Here is a 21821-nt window from a genome sequence, read left to right on the forward strand (position 1 = left end):
TAATTCCTGCAGTCACGAAAGCTTCAAATCAAGTTTGAACCACCTCTACGGGGAGGATGTAAGTTTGTTTTCTCTCTCTCTCTCTGTGTCTCTGTTTGTCAAATTTCACACTTAACTTCAATTTTAGCAATCTTTGGAGATCTTAAACAACCAGGCTATGTGTTAACTGTGTGTTAGCCGACTCTCTGTGTTGCATTTCATTACATTTCCCAAAAATTGGCTACATTTTGTATTCTCAAACTGACTATTTCTCTCTCTAAAATTTACCAGGCTCTCATAGGTCAATTCGCTCTTTCTCTCCCTCGGTCGCTTCGGGGTGGATTTCTACACAACCATCTCTAAAATGTACCAGTCTTGTTGGGTCTTTCATTGACATGCACATTTTTCTGCTCCAGCAGACCCACCTCTCTCTCTGCCCCCCCTCTCTCTCTATTTAAGGCCTCGACACAGAGGCATTGGGTCTCTGTGTGTCTATGTTGTGTGTCTCTCTGTGTCTCTGTGTTGTTTCTCTCTGCTTGTGTGTCGGTCTGTGTGTCTCCGTGTCTGTGTTTTGTCTCTCAAATTTAGTTCTACCTGATGACGGTTGCTTGTATTGCAATAGAAACGTCGTATTCTAATATTTAATTTATTTTCTTTCTCCGTGATTTTACCGAAAGAACCAAAGAGTAAAGGTATCAAGTTTGGACGGGGGGTTGTCCCTCCCCCCTCCCGTGCCACCCCACCCCTCCCCTTGCAAACTCTGCCCATGCATCAAAGCAGCAAAGGCTTCGATTGAATAAACAGGGGGACGCAATGTGGAAATTTGCAGAATTACAGTTTCGTGAAATGAGACACATTCCCCAAGAACTCTTACGTGAAACGGACCACGTGTCTGTGGCCTCCCTTTAACAATGTTGCAATAGGAATCACCAGGCAACACGAGGATGCAGTGTCCCTCCCCGTGTTGCTGCTCCTGCCAGTGGCTTCTTAAAGCCTCGGAACACACGAGGGGACAACAACAGCTACCGTTTACACGTGTCAGTTTTTTTGTTTTATCACACACATCATATCAATCACATTATGTAGAGGAAAAACAATATATCACAATCCAAGGTTTAGTTTAACACGTAGGCTTTCGCGACCAATATTGTTCATAATCAACGATTTTTGGGTTTAGATCGCGTTATTTATAAATGTGTCGTAACCCTCCACCACCCGACACGGCCAATCAGTAAAAAAAGTGTTCTGGCGAATTGCCCGATGATGCTGGATGCAATTACCAGCGAAACGTCGTACTCAAATTGTAAATGTTGTGGTTTCACGCTTCAACACACCGGTGGGCTAAAGCAGTGAACTATTTGTCTTTTGTCAACGTGACACTTTTTTTACTGATTGGCCGTGTCGGGTGGTGGAGGGTTACGACACATTTATAAATAACGCGATCTAAACCCAAAAATCGTTGATTATGAATCCAAGGTTTAAATGAAAATATTGGGATATAATAATGATATAAGTTTCCAAAACATTTTAAGGTTATTATTTTATACAGTTGGACTCAGATCTTAAAAGCCAGAAGAGCTGTTGTTCTGACTCCAAACGATGAGAAAACCTGTTCAGTGAAATATAGTTGATAACGCTAAAGCAGAAAGAAACTGTGCTTGCATAATTCACACTTTTGACCTCCACTCAGACCAAAAGTGCAGAAAATATTGGTAAAAAATACTGTTACCTGACTATTGCTCTTGGAAAAAGGTTAGAGAACATTACACTTTTGTGGCACAAAGGTTTACATCAGAACCACTGCCCTTTAGAAATAAAGGCACGATGTGACAATTAACAATGCATGCTAACATATTCAAATGTTATTACAGTGCTAGAACATAATTATGCCGCGACAACGATTTCATTGTTGTTGCAGATATGATATTTTTTTTGAAAGGGAGACAGACAAATCACTGCCTCTGATTTTGGTAATCTGCCATACTTTCCAAATCAGTCAGGCGGAACCCACTGTGGACGCACGGTCTTGTGAGCGAGCGTTCGTGTAGCGGTGGATGCTGCGTGTTTGGTTAAACAAAGAACCAAGCCTTCGACAAACTCGATACGAAGCCACATTTCTGGAAATTACTTCAATTGCTGCACCTGTCTCGTCGATTACATTTCAGAATAAAGAAAACTCGAGAACTATTTTTGCTTGAATCTAAAACTTCGTGTAATGAAATAATTTGAGTAGCAATAACGTGGGAAATACGAAGTTACGACTACTCATGACAATCAAGTTTCCTGCACACTGCTCGGGTTGTGTAGACATCACCCTGCATAAGGAAATAAAAAATACACGTGCAAATCGCTTCTTAATTAGTAAAAAAATATTGTCCAACAGGTTTATGGAAAAAGTGGCAATTATGTAACCAACACTTTCCCAGCGAGAAAGGTATTAATATTTAATTCTCCATCAAGCCTAAATGATCCTCTGATATAACACAATCCTCCAGTCATCTACACCAGAGTGAGCACACTCGTTTGGAATACACTTTACTCCGTTGGTTATCAAGAAACTTCCTCCTGAAGTTTCCTCAGGACCATTAACAGCTATGAAAATGTTGTGGCAGTTATGCTGTTGAACTTCCCCTATACATCTTATGCTACCTGGCATATCAGCAGTGGGTAAGTTAACTTGTCTTTTCGACATTCACCCCAAGAGAAGAAATCTGAGCAATGAAATGCATTATTAAAACGGCAGGTGTTGCTGCAGGGGCTCGGAAACTGCAGAATAATTGAAATATTGCACATTTTTCTCACAGGGAAAATCATGGGCAGCTGCAAACTGTGTCCAATTTCCATACCTGTATTAACCATTATTATAATCAATGTTAGCATCACCGTAACACTTACTGTCACATAGTTTTCATATAAATCATAACCTCTAACACAACTGTAATCCAAACCTGGTTACCAACACCATTTTATTGATCTGTGTTGTTTTCCCATCTCAGTCATTCCCCTCCAGCGCACATTGACATTTTCATACCAACGTCTGTGCTAGCCAATGACAATGCCCTGCACAATATTTAATGAGGTGGGGAATTATTTATATTTTTCACGAAATATACCGGCTAATCTGAGTGGCACAGGCCACGTTTCCCTCCACATCCTAAATGAAGAGGTTACCACAGCCGTGCCGTGATCCCTACACTATTGCGTTCTTCCTTCTGCCCCGAAAATCAATGCATATTTGAGAATTTCACGAGGATAGCAGGGAATGGGTCGCTTCTGCCACACCACGCGAATGTAATAGCTTTGCTCTCGGGTGAAAAATGCTGCGAGTCTGCGTAGGGAATTGCGGTTTATGTATTGTGGGGAAGTAAACAAAACTTTGAGCCCCACGATTACTTCACCCCAGCTCCAATGCGGTTTCCATTCCACCATACGTAGTGGCGCTCAGGTGGAAGTTTTGCCTCATGTGAATAAACCGTAAAATGTGGAACCAACTCCAGTTATCGCAAAATATACCATTGTCAAAGCAAACAGGGCGTAATCATGGCTGAAATTCATAATGAATTGTTCATATTGTCCATTTTCTAAATAGGGTACGATATTAACTGTCTCCTACTTTACATCAGTTCCAATAATATATAATATACAAATAATTTATGAATGCGGTGGTGCAGCTATAATCCAACAGCTAGATAACGCAAGAAGAGCCAATGTTTTATACATGAACATACATTTTTCATAACATAAATCATGAAATGTGCACATTTTTTGCTAAATAATGTGCACTTCATTAGAATTTCAACCCCATAAGTTAACCTAGGTCTTAGTAACAAAATATATTTAATGGTGAAATTCCTTGTGATTACTAAATATTTCCCCCCCTCCCACCCGTGAAGAATGCCTGCATCCTACGTAATTTGCATCTACTCCTACCACTTCGACGCAGTTCTGAAATATTGTCCAATTACGTTCTCAATTATTACTACGCAGACCACAAGCACACGGCATGACATCCTGTAAAACTATTGCCTCCATGGGAGCTTGCGTTTATGACCACTGACAGGCGGCATCTGTGATTGGTCTATGATGAGAGACCCGATTAGATAAAATTTAGTGCCGCACTGTGTTGGAATATGGAAGCCCACATCACCGTCATCAAATCCCCATTGTTTTGTATTTGGTTGTGGCTTTGATGGAGGTTGGCAACCGAATGCTCAAGAAACCAATGCGGAAGGTATGAGCAGTGCAGCAATAACACTTGAGCGCCTATGGAGAAATCAGCTGTGTCCACTGGTGTACTTCACGTTGGGAACTCTGTTGACTGTAGTTGAATCGAGTTTCCAATGCTGCCCTTGTGGTTTTATGGGCGGTTTAGACCGATAATTTTAACAACGTTAATGTGACAACAACAGAATATTGTGGCAGTTTAGATGGCGCTACTGATTTGTATCATTTATAATTGCCCAGTTAGATGAAACTATCTCTCGTGGGTTTTTTTCTTGCCAAGAAACTGGTCTTGTGTGACAAAATAAATGGCTGAAAAGCTGCTCCTTTTTTCAACAATAACGAAGGCAGCTCCAGCCAAAACCCTTCTTTATAAATGTGAATCAATACAGTGAGTAATTCATTTTCGTGGATAGGCAAATACACGTGTGCTTCCTAAAAACTCCACGGTTACCGTGCTAAAATAACGTTTATATCATAAAAGGAAGTTTTGAATTCTTCAGTCGAGATCAATGACACCACCTGAACCGTCCTAGGCTGTTTTTTCCACGGACCCGCCTCGGCTCGGTTTTGCAGTGGGAAACGGGCATGTGAGATCCAAATCAGAATTCGGTATGTTAGGACACAGGTTCTCACTCTGTGTATACTCAGACAACCATTGCTGACACCGCCAGGAATGGTTGTTGTTCGCGTTATGAGTCACTACTGAAATTCGTTGTTATATTTTCTCAACAATGACACATTTCACATTTGCAGTACAGGAAACCAACGTTTAGCTTTTTATGAACATGCAGTTTTGCCAATTTTACAGCAGGTGTCCACACTTTCCAGCATTTGATATCATAAGACGATGCACACAAAAACGGTAGCATGTGCCAATCGTGTACAAGTAATGTAGGCTCTTACTGACAATATTAACATAGTCAATTTACATTAAGCATTAAAGTAACATTTTCATAATAAAAAATACACAAATAAATTAAGTGTAATTTACAAATATAATCTTCGTCAGCAGCTACAATGAATCCACTGCTGGATGACCCCCCCCCGCACCCCAAAGCCGTCACCATCCCTCACCTCTCTGCAATAATCCATCATCCCCCAACGTGTCCTGCCCATTCACTTTTGTTTACAGTTTACATGGCCGAATTTTTTAAATGATGAGAAAATCCCATAAGCAGAGAAATGAATAGTGTAATCCTGGAAAACCATGCATTCAAAAGCATTTAGCCTTCATGTATGGGGCAAAAAACCCCATCAGCAGTTCCTGAAGAAGTACATTAGCTGCCTATATTCTTTGACTCAACTCTTCCTCTTTTAGTCTCTCAATGTAAATTCCAAGCGTCCATGTCTCCATGCCTTTTTTTCGCAATTTCCTGCTTTTTGCGTTTGCTTTGTTCATAATCATTTTCCTCAGCAATGCGTCGTTGCAGAAAATAAACACCGATTACAACCTCTCTCTCTCCTTTGAGCCCCTTGCTGTTGCTACTCTTCGTCGTCAATGCAGCTTCTCTGAGAGAACTCGAGTCGCCTCTCGAAAAATGTAAATCAACCCCAACGACAGCTCCCTATTATGTGTACAATGTAAGCACGATATATACATATACATGCAAAAATTCTTTTTTTCTCTCAAGTGCATTTTATTTATGAGACTGCTTCGTTTTCAGTTCCAGGCACTTTAGCTGACTCACATATGGCACAGCAGAAGGTCACGTCAAGGCATAAAGGGAACTCAAGCAGATGAAAGCAGACGTGCGCTGCGTAGCTTTGTGTGGGTGATACGGTGGGTGACAAAAACACCAATACAGGCGAAATTAGCGGGGCTAAAGACTTTCCACCATATTACACCAAAGAGCGACATAATCGTGATGAGAAATAAAAACTACCAGAGTCAAAGACCACTTGGCTGAAACAGAAGTGTCCCCCTCCCCCCCCCCCACCTTACAGAGTTCATGAAAGCCACGTACATTGTTTTAAAAAGGTAGTTGGTGAGCACAGACCCAAAGGCCGAAAACGTCAAGCGGCCAGCAACAAACAGCAACATTTTCATTACATTTTTATCATAATTTTTTTTATAAGGCAATGTGTGGGTCCATTACATCTCGCTGTGATGCACGTTCACCCCGTCAATATAAAACTAAACCGGTTACAAAGAGCAGGGCATATAAAGGTGGGGAATAAGCAACGCTGTCCCAAACCAGACGGGTTCCCACCGAAAGGAGTAAGGGAAGTTTTTTAAATGAAGTAACGGAAGGGGGGTGACAAGGTGAGGGGGGTCACCTAAAAACGCCTGAAATAAAGAAAATAAAAACACAAGAGGCGATCTTTACGAGCAAATTTCTTTCTTGACTCCCGTCCAATCGGCAGGGGTTGTACCCCTTATCTTTGGTCCCTGTCTCCCGACCCTCGATCCGGCTGGCTTATTTCAGACGTTGTATAAAAGTGGACCATCTGCCCTCTAATTCCTCCTCCTTTCCCTTGAGCTTATGGCTCAGATTCTTTATGCCAGAGTGTGTGAGGAGCGTACTGTACCACAGACTCGATGTAGGAGGTTCGTGGTTCTTCCAATTTACCAGAATAGCCTTCCTGGCTATGATGTTGAAACAGCAATTTTATGAAAAAGGTTTGGAAGTTCCTGACCTACTGGACAAGAGCGTTGGCAAGGGAGCGGGTTAGCTTGAAGTGGCGATGTGGTCGTTCCCGGTAAGATGCAAAGTTTTAAGAGGAGGAATTTGCAGGAGCCTGCCTGTTTGCCCAGAGCACTCGCTGCCACTTCAGTCTGCCATGGGTAAGTGCCGTAGCCTATTCCTACTTGTGCAGATTGTTGTTGTTTCATTAGTTGTTTAAAAATCCTTTGTCAATACCTAGTGCTCCTGTGATTAAGCAAGGCAAACGGGATACGGTGCACCTGTTGTGATCTACCACAATGTTCAGAGGCAATCAGTGGCCCAAATAAATGTTATCCAGAACGTTTGAGTGATTTTGGTAAAGTGGCCTTGCAGAAGAAGAACTTGTGGCCAAATTGAATTTAAAAGTTATACTGAAAATCAAGATAAATGGTGCTGTGACCGTTTGCTGTGTTTGGGTTGAGATGTTACCTACCTCGCCTGGTATACATGAGGTCGTGGGTTTGATCCCGACACTGACGCCTGCTGTATTTGGAGTTTGAATGCTCTACCCGTGGTCACGTGGACTTTTCTCCAGGTCCTCTGGTTTTTCCCTCCACCTTTAGAAGCATGCGTTTAGGGTTAGGGGGTCTGGACAATGGTCCAGACCCTATATAATTAAAATCAAACGGAGCCTTGAGAACCAGGTGGTTTTACTTGACTAAAGTATCACGGGCAGGAGTGCAATCACCCAGCCACTGGATGACCACTTCTTCCCTTCTGCAGTGCATCCAGGCTTCATCTCACACGTAATGTTCGAGTCATTTTCAGGTGAGAAGACAGACTACCCCCTATTAGACATTTTGTGTTTTGGCAGAAACATCTATCAAGATTTCAAAGGTATTGCTGAACATCCATATTAACATACGTGGAATGAATGTCCCTGACAGTGGTGTGTGACATGGGCAATATTTCACACAAATCTGGATATTTTTTTTTACGTTCAAAGGCTTGTGTGATTCAGTGGGATTTTTTTTTACTGGACAAATCCTTATCCCCATTTTACAAACATGTAAAATGGCTTGTTACACTCGCAATATATATCACGCACGCAGACGCACAATAGGATGCGAGCGGGCTTGAGAGACTCCAGCTACTGATGGGCTACGGAGTTTTTTTCTGTGGAACGGGACTCCACCCATTCCTCAAGTATAAATTGACCAAAAACGATGTAATTAATTAGGCAAAAGCATGAAAACAAATTACATATGAATTGGGCCCTTGGGATGTTTAATGTAAAACAATTACCAGGCGGTAGCACTATGGTGCAGTGTGAACACAGTGCCATTTAAGGAAAAGCTAAAGTTTCAGTAGAACTCGGTGAAACCGTGGTGACGTGGCGGGTGGTTCCCGGGCCCTGTAATCCATGAGTTGCCGCCACACTACTCCAAAAATCCGCATCGAAAGCATTAGCCAAAATTTGGGAGTTTTTAGCTGCGCTACTCCAATAATCCATTAAGAACTTGCATGGACTGTTGAATCTTGGGACTATGAAGGTTAGCAGCACATTTGGAAGGCCTTCATCTAGCAGTTCTAAATAGTAGATAATAAACATATTAGACAAGTATTCCAGACTTAAATAACAACAGAAAAGTGTTAAGCATTTTTTTTGTTAAGTACGAAGAAATAATTCAGCCAGGAAAGCCAGCTTCCCACGAATATTTTCAAGAGAGCATTGTGCGTTGGGAATTCACACGTGAGTGTTTGCCTTGTGGGAGGAAAACGGTGCGCCCAGAGAAAATCCTTACACATGATGGTGGTGCAACTCAAATTTCCACACAGACCGGATCACAAATCCACCTTTGTACTGATGTGTCTGGTCATCTCATAATTCGGCACGTTTGGGAGTAGCACACAAATCTCCACATAATCCACCAACCCTTGCCTGCAGAGTTGCTGGATTACGGACCGGCACCACAACGTCATACAGTGATGACACAAAATAGATACACGATTCAATTCTGAACTCTGGAAGGCCATGGATAGTAATAGTAAATAAAGGATAAAAAGCCCAGATTCACCAATTGAGTAATGACTAATGCAACCATTATTCACCATAAGGAAGAGGAATCGGTGGAAAAATTTAACTTTAATTCTAAAATAAATGCATCCGGTCATGACGACGCCTTACGTTGATTTGACCTATTTGCCGAACAGATTCCGATTTTCCGACGAAAAATTGTGTCAATTAGATTCAGAACCAAAGGTAGACTGGGTTAAACGCACGCACTTATATATAATAGCACCTTAAGCCTTAATTGACATCGGGGGAGTGTAACGTTAACTTGATTCAAATTTACAAGGTTGAGCTATATGGATCGGCGGCGGTACGTGAAGCGGCAGCCAGCCCGGGTTGGGGTGGGGCGAATGAGGTGGAGCTAAAATTGCAACCACCTACCATTGATGAAAGGTCATGGCAGTAATTCAAAGCAAACGAGAGATTAATAGTGGAAGGGCATTTCCTTGGCTGTGTGACTATACAAGACCTAATTTCAAGGACACTAAGAATGCTGCATGTCACTCCGCTTTAAGGCTGTGAATGTCTTCGGGATCATGCATTCTCTCATCGAAACTAGACAAAGACCCCCCGTGTAGTCTTAACAGACTATTGGGGCAAGTTCTGGAAGCGAGCACCCTATGAAGGCTAGCACGTCACAGGAGGGGGTGGTTGGCCAGCACAACGCACAGCCGCCCTTGTCTCCCCAATGGCGATGTTTACGCACTGCACCAGATACTTATTTTAGGCTGAGTCGACCTAGGGGAAGCCCAGGACTGGTTCAAATATGCGCCACTGTTATTGGTCGTGAGCGGATATCGAACTCAGGGCGCCCGGTTTGTGGTGCAGCACGCTAACCACTGCGCCACCGCTCCCCAACAAAACTAGACAAAGACACACACCGCGAGCACACCCCGTAACCCTAACGTTAAGAAGCTCACACCACCGTAATGTGAACACCAATTAAGGCGCGTGATGTTCACTGGAACTGAACTCTAAATTCTCGTGTCAACCCAAGCTCTGCACACCACATTGTCAGACAATATGCAACGATTTTTTGAGCATTAATAATTAGTTCGCTAACCACCAGATCAGTCTCATTCAAAACAAACAATAGCTGTAAAAGAGAGGCTCGGCTATAATTAGTTTCAAGATAATAATGGAATTTGAAGTGTACGGAGGAAGACTTAGTGCACGATGCAGGAATAAAAATGACTCATTCATGCAAGTATCATGACTATGAGATACTCCTACCTGGTGGGGAATGAGATAGCTGGAAGGGATTTCTTTTCCATGTGTCCCGAATTTATATGCATGATCCCTAGAAATAATATATTTTTTACTTAAATATGGAAAGATCCATCTGTTTAGTTTTCCAACACTGGCTTATCCAGGATTGCCAGGTGGGTTGGTTCGGCTTGTCGTGTGATGCATCATGTGGCAGCAATGATACGAATATTGTACAGGACAGTACTGTACTGTATTGTTATTGCTCAATCACAAGGTGGTGTTGCACAATCACAATGCTGGTGCAGTGGTGCTGAAGTAGTGTAGCGGTGGTGTAAGGGTTTTAATGGCAGTAGTGGGGATAGTAGTGGTGGTGGCCCGGTGTGTAAGCATTGCCACTGGGGAAACAAAGGCGGCCGGTCGTGGTGCTGGCCAACCACCCCCCTCGTGTGCCGTGCCGGCCTTCATAGGTGCTCGCTAACAGCACTTGTCCCAACAGTCTGTTCAGGTTATAGGGGGATCTTTGTGTTTAGTCTGGCAAAAACAACCCCCACCTCCTCGATGGTGTCGGACGTCAACGCTGTTGTGGCTGTGAGAAATGCTATTGAGGGGAGTCCGATTCCAATTGGCTCTTCTCATCATTGCCCTCGTGGCTACCGCGGTGGCAGACGGGGGCTCTGGACGAGTGCGAGAGGCTGGTGACCCCTCCACCTTCAATTCAATCAACACGAAACCAACCACGTAATTAATATCAAACCAAGCTTGTGCCGGAGGCCCCGGGGGGACACGTGTCGATGACGTCTCTTGGCCAAAGTCCATGTGGCAGAGCCAGGATATTGAACCCCCACCCTCAGGGTCCCTCTAGAAATGGCAAAAAGCCACTTCGAGTGGCCACGTGGAATGTTGGAACGCTCAATGCCTAGGAGAGGCTGCCACTCCTCTGCCGGGAGCTGTAGTCATCTACTCGTGACAGGAAACTGTCAAACAACAGGGAGTGGCTCTTGTTTTGAACAAAAACATGCAGGGGGGCTTGGGAGTGTGATGGTGATGTGTGGGAAGCTGTAACCCCTTCCATCAATGGGAGGCGATGAATGGTGGTGTGGTGGTGGTGATGGCTTACACCCCCACCAAAGATGAACATCGGTGATGGGATGTAGGCAAGGCCGATAAGTCAGATGCCTTCTACAGCCATCTGAACCAGGTGCTAGCTAAAGTGGCTCTTCAGGATATGGTCATCCTCTTGGGTGACTTTAATGCCGAAGTGGGTCAAGATGCAGACATCTGGTCTGGAGTGATTGGGAGGCATGGGCCAGATTAGCTCAATAACAATGGTAGGAAGCTGCTAGACTTCACAAAACATTATGGATGCATGCCGGGTCCAAGCTAGAACATATGGTGGACTACACAGTTATGGAATAGCGAATGTGGGCCCACGTCCTTGACATCAGGACCTACCTACCTGCCCGGCGTGAGCGATGGGACAGCCCAACGAGCAACCGTTGGCAGCCGGACCACCAAGGATGCCCAGCGGACAATGGGGCGGGGTAGGAGACGAGGGAGGAGAGTGGCGCCTCAAACAAAAAAACTAAGAACGTCGCCAAATAAATAAACAAAACAAGCAAAACTGAATAATGATGGAGAACAGGAAGAATACGGGCAAGAGAGAAGAAGGAAAGTGAGGAAAGGTATCTCGGCCTCGCTGTGCGCTGCGTTGCACCGCTAGTCGAGTAGATAACCTTGCGTTCAATAAACCCTCGGAGCCAGGATGAACGTCCAACTTTAATCGTCATTTATTGATTGTAACAAGGTAAAACTGGTGAGAAAACACAGATACAGCATCTGTTATAATCCGGAAACACCAACACAATGAACACCACAGCATCAGAACATTGTCTTAGATAACAATAGATCCTGGACGGACCAGGCCCCTACATTACCACTGAACAACTAGACAAAGGCACAAGCTGGTGCGTTGCATACAGGCACATCGTGTATTCATCCCACTGCACCCCAAATGTACAGCATTACACTTAACACTAAACTGTGGATGAGATACTTTGTCATCTTTACTCTCAGGATCGCAACATAGGCACAAGTCTGACTCGACCTACTTAATCACAAGTAACATCCACAATAAGGAAAGTCGCAGGCTTCGTTACTAACTAGGCCTCGTATTTACTACAACAACTTAACGGTACCATAAAGGCATTTAAATCACTATAACGGTCATTACAACATTACAACAGCATTGCCAATATTATAGGAATATAAACAACTTACAGACAATGCTTCTTAAGCTCCCACAATGGACAAATTGCGGCTGTGGTCTCACTGAGATGCGATGCGTGCCGCCATCTTGACTTATCTGTGTAATGGCCGACGCCCGCGTGGTACAGTGGAAATCTAAAATCGTAACTTCCTGGTCACGTCACCAAAATTAGCATAAAAAAACAGGAACTTCCTGTGAACGTACGTTCCACATCTGCCGTGAGGCAAGACAAAAGGGATGGAGGAGGGAGAGCAGGGATTAAGCAGACGGTGGATGCTGCTGGCTAACACGACGCTGCTGCCTTTTGCTTCCTCTCCTGGAGGAGTGCAGCTGATTGGACTTTGCCGATGCCTGGAACCAGCAGGATTCAAGATCGGCCCCTGTGGACGAGGTTTGTGAAGGAAGCTAATGGGGAGTTGAAATAAATCATCCGTCAGCAGAAATAAGTCACCCGGAGCATCGGGTGGTTAAAACGAAGAGTTGGCACAATTGGGAGCACAGGTGGTGCATCTGTCAGTCATCTCAGTCAGTCAGCCCATGGCACCCTGGGTCTGTTCTATGACCTCCCGCCAGCGGGCCTTCGACACTTCACGTGGTCTCAAAGTGTACCTAGCATGGCACAAGCACCGTCATGACATTACTGCCACTTAGTGGTGAACGATGGTTCTTGTTCAAACTTAATTTGAAGCTTTTGTTCAGCAGATTAAGTGGTGTGGTAGTGGTGCACAATACATCACACATTCCCTCTGATACAAATGTATTAGATGTTCGTTTTTAGAATTTTGGGGGTAGGAGTTAAACCCCTGCAGCCCCCTAATATTCCACCGCGCCAAGCCGGTCGTGGCTGTAAACAAACCTTACAGAATACGAGCCTCTGGGAGACTATTCTGCAATAAACATTACAATACATTTTTTTCAATTATATCCCTGGATCTTATTACTGGGTGCTCGTGCATGTATGTGCTATGAAGAAGGGCCATTGCTTGAAACGTTGTCCATTGTATATTGTTCCTTTGAAAGCCACACAGTGTCGTTGATGAATGCGTTGAGTTTTTTGTGCAAAACAAGTCAGTACTGTACACTTCTAAAATGAATCTGGGAAAGACAGCAAGCTCTCTTATGAGAGTAAAGTTAATTGCTATTTTAACCTTAGAATAAAGCACCAATGTGGTTAGGATTAAGATCTGTTTATATCAGTCCCTCCAAGCATTGCATTTTCATCACACTGTGGTACAATTCTTATGATCACCAAAGCATGGCTAAACTAACGATTAATTAAATAAGGCAAAAATAATGTATCCACTCGAGCCAACGGGCTTGCTTTTTACAAAATCCAATTAGTTATTAAGATAAATATCCTTCATTGATCGCATAGTTTGAAACACAACATAGTCGTGGCTTTAGCGAATGCGCTGGAAAATGAGAATATTAAAAAGGCGAGTCTTGCTGGAAAACCCAATTAAATAAGATTAATTGTCACTCAAAAGTGCTTCAATTAGTCATGAACGTCATGTTTGCGTGTGTGGTTAATTTAAATTTTAAAGATAATACGTTTTGGTCATACCTAATTCCCCGCTGGCTTTTAACTTGGTTTCGATATTCCCTTGCGAGAGATGGCAGCCTTCAAATCCATGACATCCGCCTTGTAATTAATTGTAAGAAAGGCCATATACTGCTGTTGCAAGGGGAACACAATGATAAAGTACAAATGGAAATAAGGCAGTAATCAGGTGAGACGTTTATTCCATGGAAATTAACGTCCTCTAGTGCAGTAGGCAGCAGGATCTTTTTTAATTGAATGTTTCCACGTTTGAGATTTTTACAATTCCCACTTTGCTTCTGTTCAGCAAATTTAGTGCAAACAAATTCCACTTGGAAAACTGTTAAACACCACAAACTGTGCTAAATTTGTGTTGTTGTGCTCGTTGTCATAGTTGCAAATATACTGTAGTCTCAAGAAGGAAATTAGGTCTGGTGTTCATTCTGACAACAGGTAATATATGAGTCAGGTTTCAGCTGGAGTCAGAATATTAATAGAATCTCGATAACGACACAGACTTTTGACATGTTTACTCATGATAACAATTTCATTGTTTCAGTAAATTTCGTTTGTTGCCCGAAAGCCCTTGTGGCATCCCCTGTGGCCCGTGAGGCATCTTGTCCCACAACTTCACAATCAAAGACGAAGATCCCCCGTATAGTCTGAACAGACTGTTGGGGCAAGTGCTGTTATCGAGCACCTATGAGGGTTGGCACAGCACACGAGGGGTGGGTGGCCAGCACCACGCACGACCGCCTTTATTTCCCCATTGGCGATGTTTATACATCGCACCAGGTACTAATTTGAGGCCGAGTCGACCTATGAGAGGTCCAGAACCCATTCAGATAATGGTCACTGGTGTTGACCGTGCTCGGGTCACCGGGTTTGTAGCACAACGCACTAACCACGACACTACCGCTCCCCACACCACCACAAATATGATCAGCACTTCCACAATCACTGCCTTCACTACATTAACCACATCACCCTGTCACCAGCACCAACACCACCATCCACTACAACCGTCATTTGCATTACCTTTCTCAAAAAAAAAATCTTAATTGATTTGTAAAAAAAAAAAAATCCATATTCAAAATGGCCCTTTGAGGTCTGGCCCTTGCAGTTGCATGTTGCCCATTGTTCACAACCATCGATGGCTGTAGGCTTGCATGTTAATTTAAATTGGCATAGACTATGATGAGCTACGCTCGTATTTGAGTTTAGAGTCAATTCTGTAGATAATACAGTCGAGATGTAGGGATGACATTTCCAAAACAACGCTCGAAATGAATGGCACGTTCCAAGGGTATTGGGCCACACGTGGCGCCTTAGCATTTCGCTGTCTGGGTTACTTGAGGGACTCATTCATTGTCAGCAATGCAGCACACGTATAGGGCTGGATACACTGTCAAATCCAGCATGAAGTGGTGTTTCCTTGGCCAGCTGGCGAGGCTCGTATAACGTTCACTCGCACACCATCAGTTTTGAGAGCAGTGATTGGCATGTCTTTGATCCGTTCGCATTGCCTCATTTGTAGTACTCTTGCTAATTGTATTTTCGTGTGTTTGGCTTTCATACAAAATATTTATCTGGCCATGAAGGATAAGCCTGCATACACACTTTTTAATCACTGTTGAAAACTTTTCCGAAACAATTGATGATTTACAATGTAACTTTTCATTATATTTTATGATAATGTTAGTTTCCATATGAAAATCAGTTGTGAAATTGTATGTTTTACTTTGCATAGAGAAACAGGGTTTGAGTGCTTACGTTAAAGCAATTTTTTAAAATAAAGTCAACCACACCCGACGACTGTATACAAGTGAACTCTGCTCCTTTTGCTGAAATCACACAAATAACGAATGACCCAATTAATAAATCCACTTACACATATTTTTTTTTCTTCTGTGACCTGTATAAGCGAGCAATGTAATGAAGATTGCCGAGTGGGCCGAGTAACTTTCCACTTGAAATTGCATTGAGAATATTCATTGTCAGAATCCAGAAACCCCGAAGAAAATTGGAAATATCATTACATGGCCCAACCCAAAAATGTATTTTGAATCTTGATATTGGCTGCAAAACCCATGTTTTAGCTTAATAAATAAAGTTGCAAAGTTGTCATTTATAGAAGTCACAGGTGAAAAATGAAAACAATATACCGGAGGCAGTTATCGAGCAAATGCAACGTCTGCAACAAATTACATTTCCTTGGACCATGTAAGAAAAAATAAATATATATACATTTTATTTTTTCATTTTACCAGGAAATGACCACTGAGCTATATAGCTATTTTTCAGAAAGCAACCTGCCCACAAATGATAGCTCAACGAAGTGGCCTATCATATGTAAATGTATAGCGGCCAAATACTCTAAACGCATGTTTCTAAACGTGTGAAATAAACCACTGCGACAACGATCTGGGCTTTTGTCTTTGTTATTTCTTCCACAGCTGGACAGCGCTGCTTCCTCTCTCTCTTTGGCACGGCTGCACTCCGTTCCGCACGGCTGGTGGTTACTCGCCCCTCTCTCTCAACCTCTCCCGCTCCCGCGCAACGCTGACAGGCAGTGCGCTGGGAGGAAGCCTCCGGCCCGCCACGTGGCCGCTGGCGTCCCAGAGGCGAGTGATGTGGTCTCGCTCTCTGACTCCACACACTTCTCCAGAGCTTTCTTCCGCTTCCCCTTGTATCTCCTGGCCCACGTCACCAATCCCCGCCTACAGCCACGCCCCCTCATGAACCTTCGAGATGGTTACTTCCCCCGAGCCTTTTGAGCTCCGCCCCTAACCTCGGCCCATCCCTCTAATTGGGTGATGGCCCAAGCGGCGGAGCCTATCCACTGATCGGCGCTCATCGATGAACTCTCGTATTATATCACCCCCCCCCCCCCGGTGTAACAGGACTAGCCATCCCGGCTAAAATAAGCAACAACAATACGAGAGCCGTAGAGCATGACGACAATGCAACAACAAGAACAATAAAAGGCGCCCCACAAGCGCACAAGGCAAGGGCAGTAAGAACACAAGTAATTCACAACAGTATCGATAAGATGCATATGAACACAATGCAAGAGGGTATAACAGTTATTAACGAAAGGGAACAGATTTCGAGCGTGTACGCGACGCAGGGCCATCCCCCGCCACAGAGCGATGCACCGCCGGTCCCGATGTCGCAGAAGATGGGAGAATGGGGCGTGGAGCGTCCGACTTGGTGGAAGAAGATCCCGCTGGAGCAGGATCATCCGCAGCATCCGGAGTGTTCAGTTTCTGTCGGTCTGTGGAAGGCAAACCAGACCCCTTCTGGGGATCAACCGGCAATCCAGGCGGCTCATCGGGCACATCAGACCCCGGCAGGGTAGTTAATGGGGATGAGGGAGCGACGCGCGGTGCAAAGAAAGGTTTCAACCGCAAAGTGTAAACGAACCAGCGGCGCGAACCCGACTGAATACGTACACATTGAGGGCTCCGTACCTCTATCAACTCAACAGGCCCCTGCCATGGCCTATGTAATTTGGGAAAGGTACCCACGGGTACCTGGGGACAGTGGATCCAGGCCCGGTCACCCACGACCCATGGCATCTCACGTCGCGATCGACGAGCGCACCGCTCGTTAAGGGCCTGGGTCCTCACCGTAGCAAGTCTCGCCGTCTCCCGCGCTTCCGTGACCCAGCGAATTGAATCGCAGACATGTTCTGGCAAGCTTAGCACAGGTTCCTTAGCGGGCGTCCCTAGTTGCACATCAATCGGCGGTACGTTTTCCAGACCGTACATGAGGAAGAACAGTGAGTAACCCATGGAGGTGTGCGGGGTCATACGGTAGGCGGACAGTAGAAATGTGAAGGTCCCAATCGGCCTGTTTTTCGTGCACCGTGTGACAAAGCATGGCAGACAAGGCACGGTTGAACCGTTCCACCATTCCGTCCGTTTGCGGATGGTAGGGTGACGTGCGTATCTTCTTAATGCCCAAGGCATCACACACGTCACGCAACAATTTTGATGAGAAATTTCGGCCTTGGTCAGTGAGTAGCCGTTCCAGAGCCCCCTTGTCCATCACATAACCGTTCACGAACACATCCACAATGGATGCCGTCGACTGATCGGGAAAGGCACAAGCCATTGGCCAACGTGAAAAATACTCCACCCCAACCAACAGAAATTTGTTGCCCCTGGCAGAAGGAGGAAACGGCCCGAGGATATCAAGAGCTACAAGCTCATTCATTCGAGTAACCTTAATTGATTGCAAGGGTGGAATATATTTTGAGCGTGGGTATTTTCTCCAAGCACATTCAGGACACGTCTGGATGTCCCTGGCGACATCAGCCATCATGCTAGGCCAAAAATAATCCCTTTGCATTGAGAAAAGTGTTTTCTGCACGCCGAGGTGCAACAGCTTGTCAGTGTGCAGTGTCCGAATCCGTTCCTGTCGAAGCGTAACGGGAACCACCAGGCACCAATGGCCCAGCATGTCATCTTGCCACATCAATAGGCCCCCACGAAAGGCCACCTGGTGGACCCCGTCCACGCCCGGGGCCCCCCTGGCCCCATTTGCCCGAATCCGTAATGAAACCAGTGAGTCATCCAACAGCTGCTCACGTATCCACACCGACCGCGGCAGGTTCAACACACCGTCGGCTGGCCATGGCTCCGCGCGTTCCGCGGAGCGTTCCACGGAGTCCACCCCCGCGGACATGACCGGCCGAGGGGCCCGAGGAAGAATCGTGCACCGGTTAGTGCCGGACGCGCACGCACAAGGGGAGCCGCTGGGCAACCTGGAGAGCGCGTCCGCATTTGCATGGCGAGTACCCTTACGGTAGTGTATCTCAAACGAGAACTCCTGCAACGTTTCGAGCCAACGTGAAAGCTGGCCCGATGGTTGTTCAATTTTTAACGAGTATTGCAGAGCAGCGTGGTCGGTGCGTACAAGAAATTTCCTACCATACAAATAAGGCCGATATTGGCGAAAGAAATGCACGATCGCCAGCAGCTCCCTGCGGATAACACAGTAACGAGTCTCTGCTGGAGAGAGAACCCTGCTACCATATGCCCCTACCCATTCCACGCCGTTTTTGCGTTGGGAAAGCACGGCGCTGATGCCCGTATCACTGGCATCCGTGTCCAGAATAAAGGGCAGTGAAAAGTCGGGATAATCAAGCGTCGGCGCGGACACTAACCAATCCCGGAGGGTTCGAAAAGCCAACTCCTCCTCGGGTCCCCATCCGAACTTCTGATTCTTACCCGTTAATATGTGCAGGGGTCTAGCGATAGTAGCAAAATGTGGAACGAAGCGGCGGTAGTAGGACGCAAACCCGACGAACCGAGGTGGGGGTCGGCCAATCACGGACACAAGTGGTTTTGTCCGGGTCCATGGCGATGCCGTCGGAGCTCACAATGTGACCCAAATAATGCACAGATTGTTGCAGAAGATGACACTTCTTAGGGTTGAATTTCAGATTAGCAGACCGCATTCTGTCAAAAACAACCTTCAAGCGTTTGAGGCGTTCTTCAAACGTGCGACTAAACACAATGACATCATCCAAATATATGAGACACGTGTCCCATTGCAGTCCAGCCAATACCAGCTCCATCAGCCGCTGGAACGTGGTGGGGGCAGCATTCAGCCCCATGGGAAGGCAATTAAATTCGAATAGGCCCTGTGGCATACGATACGCCGTCTTAGGTCGCAACTCCTCGTCGAGGGGCAGCTGCCAAAATCCCGCCGAGAGATCGAGGGTGGAATTTTTTTTAGCTCCTGACAGGACATCCAGGGAGTCGTCCATCCGTGGCAGCGGGTACGCATCTGTCACGGATACCTTATTCAATTTACGAAAATCCACACAAAACCGGAGGCCGCCATCTTTCTGTTTAACAAGCACAACCGGGGCACCCCAAGGGCTATTTGATGGCGAAATTATGTCGGCAGCGAGCATTTCGTCCACCGCTCCTCGCATATGGTCCCTCTCAGCGGGACTCATGCGGTGCGAATTCATCCGTAAGGGGCTCGCTACCCCGGTATCTATGTGATGAGATAAGAGTGACGTACGACCCAAGTCAAGGTCACTCTTGCTAAAGACATCCGTGTAATCCGACAGCAGCGCTCGCAGAGCGTCACGTTGGCGGCCGGATAACGACGAATTTTCCCCGCACAGCTCAGCGATCCACCGATCGTCAGAATTTGCATCGTGGCATGCCTCCACGGCCAAAACGCATGGACCCTTGTCCTCTCAGTCTGTAAATGCGGTGGTGGCGTGAGCCAAGACCACACCAGCCGGCACCACCACGCCGTCTGGGCCCCCGTTCAGCACTTGTATGAATGGGGCCTGGCAGGCACGGATTACCGTTTGCGCAGCGACAAGAGAAAAACTGTTGGCGGCGGAGTTAGATGGGAACAGCAAAATTCCGGCCAACGCGTCCACATCCTCCAAGGGTTTCCAGTAACGCAAGGGTATGAGCATTTGCGCGCCAGGTGGAACCTTCACCGTGACGTCCATCATAGCCTGCACAGCAAGGCACGGCAATGGCCGACCCAGCTTCAATGGCAAAAAAAACATTTTCTGGCCCTCCGGCAGTTCCAAACAGCCCTGATCCTCAAGGATCTAAACGGGCAATACACGCGTCAAAAGCCGGTTGCACCCGTGAAGCCGGAATAGACAGGAGGTGGAAAATGACGACGAGGCCGCGACAACATGGCACGCCAATTTCCGCCATTGCGTAACCATACGCGGCGGCCCCCCAACAGCCTCACGCGCATCGCGAATTACGGGAACTTTTTGTGCACCGGAAGATGCCTGAGGTGTCAACACATGCCGGGTGTCCGATGCGTACCGACTTGCCTGGCCCAGTATGCGGTCTGACCCTGTAGACAACCCCGAAGGTGGAGGCCCGGGCGACGAGGGAGGAGACAGGGACGACTCCGGCAGTCGCTTGCAAAGTGGCCCATCCGGTCGAACCTGAAGCACACCGACCATGTACGACGGGAGGCCCCCTGAAAGTGTCCACGCGGCATCGGGGCGACCCCCAGGCGCCCCACAGGCCCACGTCGCGGCACCCAGCAGAGTGCGGCCAGCTCCCCATCGCTATCGTCGTCCGGTATATGGATGACACGAGAAGGTACCCATCCATCCAGTTCCCCATCCTTGGCGGGGTCTCCCGTTCAGGCGGCCATCTGCTTCCACCGACGCAAGTTAACCTTTGCGTCGAGGCACCTGGCAGCCATTCGGGATGTCAACGGCTCGTGGCCTCACACCGGTAGTGAGATGTCCATTTCTTTAGACAACTCCAGCATCTTGGTTGGAATCAAGTGGTCGAGCAGGTCAGCCGTGGAGTCGGGGTAAGCGGCCATCGCCAGCGCCACCAGTGCGCCGCGATATGCGAGTGAAGACTCGTTGACTCCCCAGCGCAGATGCATGAATTTTCTCTGCGCGTCAGATGGTGGTTCGTAGATTTCCGCCATCTCAGCGAATGCATCCCGCAGTGTATTCTTCCTCCCTGAGGGAATAGACCGGAACACCGCCAACGAAACATCGTGCAGCAACGTGGGCAAGGCCTCCAGCGCCTCGTCCTCTGTCCACTTCACGGAATGGAAAGCGGATTCGAACCGCCAGGTAAAGGCGTTCCAGTCGCCGCCCGTGGAGAATTCTTTAATGTTGGGTAGGCGATTGCTCCACCAAACTCTCCCGTCTCCTGCCGATGCCGCCTCCCCCAGGCGCATGCCACGCTGGTCGGAGAAAATGGCGGCATCAGGTCGCACGCTCGCGGCCGCACCCAAAATGGCGGTTTCGCGCCACGTGGCGCCCGACGCGGGCGCGATGGCGGCCCTTTCCTCAACCGGCGGCATTTCCCACGCCGGTCCCGGATGCTGTAGACGAAGCGACCAGCATGACGAGGTTCAGATGAATGGCTTGGAGAGAGTCGATTTGCTCCG

Source organism: Lampetra planeri, chromosome 19, assembly GCF_965212315.1.
Source record: "Lampetra planeri chromosome 19, kcLamPlan1.2.h2, whole genome shotgun sequence".
Taxonomy (NCBI): Eukaryota; Metazoa; Chordata; class Hyperoartia; order Petromyzontiformes; family Petromyzontidae; genus Lampetra; species Lampetra planeri.